Source organism: Triplophysa dalaica, chromosome 10 (genome assembly GCF_015846415.1).
Source record: "Triplophysa dalaica isolate WHDGS20190420 chromosome 10, ASM1584641v1, whole genome shotgun sequence".
NCBI lineage: Eukaryota > Metazoa > Chordata > Actinopteri > Cypriniformes > Nemacheilidae > Triplophysa > Triplophysa dalaica.
The window spans coordinates 2,737,051-2,739,701 of NC_079551.1; the positions used below are offsets into that span (position 1 = coordinate 2,737,051).

The following is a 2,651-nucleotide window of genomic DNA, read 5'->3' on the forward strand; positions in this document are numbered from 1 at the left end:
TTCAAACTGATTTGTATTGGTACTTATATCTTATTCATATGTCTCATGTACCTTCCAATAACTTCATGTGTCCATGACAAAAAACTGCAACAGTAGAGATGTCCACATGTCTGTAAAAGCACCATGTAAGTCATATCTAGTATAAACAGCAGGATGGTACATTGAAATGTTGTTGTGTCGTTATATTTCATAATATTAAAATTCAAAAATTCTAATGACTTTTATTGTCACTCTAGCATATGCACAATGCAACAGTAGGTGAGAAGCTTGTGTGCAATTCCAACCAATATAGCGAATCTAACAGTCAAAGGACAATGAATACAATAAACATATCTGTACAAAAACACAGTTCTAACAATAGTCGTTTTCTGTACATACAACAAGTGACAAAGTTTACATAAATCTATATACATGTAACTACATAGTAGCAATACATTTTTGTATAACGCACTGGATAAGACTAATAAGAGTATAATAAATTGTATAAGAGCAATGGATCAAACAAACAATCTAATAAGCTTTATTTGCCTATTGTGCACACACAGACAATCAAGGTGTTGTGGTTTAACGAGCTCAGAATGAACAAATACAGTATAGACCAACACAGGAAATGAAAAAATAAACATATAGAACAAAAATAGAAATACATCAAAGATGAAAATAATTAATTTACTGTGGTGATGCGATCGCCCGATCTACCTATGCTTGATGAAATGGTACGGTCCAGGAGTATAAAAGTAGGCAGCACTGGTAGGCCAGATAGGTGTGTCCTACAGGACTTCAGGAAGTGTCGTCATTTCCGGTGGGTTGGGCTACACGTCTAGCAGGTAAGAGCTACCAGTGGCAGTTAAAGTATAGAGATTTAATGTCGAACAGGGTAAATGGAGATTCATTTAATTACAGTGTGGCTGAGGAGTACTGCGGGCACTTTTGAATGGCTGGTTATTTTTCGGCGAGCTATTAGACAAGTTCCGCGTCCAGTGCGTGGTGCATTACGGGTTATTGGCTGCAGGTTTGTTACTCTCTTTCACGTGTGGGGTTACGGGAACGTATTTTCGCTCTAATTCATTCGTTTGTTATATTCTTGCAGTGACTTGGGGTGTTGGAGGTGTTGCAGCAGGCTGAACCGGCGCCACTTAGAGGTTGAATCTATGTCAGTTAAATGCTGAACCTACGCTATTAGAAGGCTGAACTGGCTTCATTTGAAGACTGTGATTCTCCCTTATGGAGTAGCGCTATCATATTATCTGCACGTACAATGACTGTCTGAACTGGAGTGTTTCTGGACGGGAGATCAACAGTGTCACCACTATCCGTGCTGCTTTGTTCATTTACCTTCCCTCTCGTCTAACTTCGTAGCGGATACCTGAAGCGGGTTGTATTCCTGACCGGAGACAGACAGCGTTACGATTGTTTGCATGGATTTGTTCAATTTACCTGCTTTCTCATCTAACTTCGTAGCGGATGCCTGAACCGGGTTATTCCCGGACGAAGTGGACAGTTCGCTGCTTTTCGGGTTGATTCACGTGATCTCTCTCTCTCTCTCTCTGCCGCGCCTGAGACCGTGTCTTTGTTCCGGGTCTTAGGCGAGTGATACTCTTACTTAAGGGACAGAAACTTCTAGAAATTACTAATTATTTTGTTTCCCTCGACGTGCCTATGTGAAGCGTTCCGCTTCTCGCTGCTGATAAGGCTATAGGTAACGACATTGAACTCTCTTTATTTTTTTCCTCCCTCTGAGGACTTCGAGAGGGGTGATTACCGGACTAGGGGTGATATGTGAATTATAATCTGCTATTTTGTGGTTAATTTGTTTTGTTTAAAGTGATTTTGTTTTGAATTTGTTTGTTTGTTTTATTAATTTTCTCCTGTCCTAGAATTGGGGAATTGGTCGCGGCCGAGATCCTCTGTGTGTGGTGCTGTGGTTGGTCTGGTTGCAGTGTTCACAACAGAGATGTTTTGGCGTGTGGTGACGTGAGTGAGCACAATGGTTGCTGAGTGTTTGGATCCATCGGACGCCTTTTTTCGTTTGAGTGTTTTTAGTATTAATAATTTGATGGCATGAGTTTTAAGGCTTTAAATTAAATGTTAACTGGTATTTTATATTGACTGTGAAATAAATGGTTTGCCATCTCCCTTTTTGTCTGTATCCGTCCCAGCCAGTAATGAATCTGTGAGCTTTGTGGTGTTTATTACTTGTGGGTCCCTGGACCTGATCCGGGGTGGCGTAGTCGGTTTTTTTATTTATATCTCTTTGCATCGCATGCCCTCGTCACATTACATAAGATCTAAGAGGGACAGTTAATTATAGATATGCAAAGTATAACAAAACTGTACATACAGGGCTTTTTCTAATATACACTTAATTTAACCAATTATGCATAAACCGTATTAAATGCTGTGCACTAGAATATTGCACTTTCAAACAGGTATGTACTAAAGACGCACACACGCACGCGATCAGACGCACGAGCATACCGATAAAAAAAACACACCCAGACCCGCGCACGCACTGACACGAGCACGCGCAGACAGGCACCGGTCGGAATCGGATAAGAAACTGCGAAACGAAAGCTGGATTCAGCCTCGTAAGCCCAGCTGCGATTTTAGGTCTTGACCAGTAGGAAAGTAAAGCGTTGCTAAATGAACTT

At 40.9% G+C, this 2,651-nt stretch overlaps 1 long non-coding RNA gene across 2 annotated transcripts; it reads left to right on the plus strand.

Annotated features, from left to right (window-relative positions):
* Nucleotides 1-771: 771 nt before the first annotated feature.
* Nucleotides 772-2,136, plus strand: LOC130429379 (uncharacterized). Of its 2 annotated transcripts, XR_008907592.1 has the most exons (3): nucleotides 772-827; nucleotides 904-1,012; nucleotides 1,091-2,136. It is a non-coding gene; the product is annotated as an uncharacterized LOC130429379 (long non-coding RNA). The 2 variants fall into 2 exon arrangements; XR_008907591.1 differs by having other exon boundaries at nucleotides 807-1,012.
* Nucleotides 2,137-2,651: the final 515 nt, after the last annotated feature.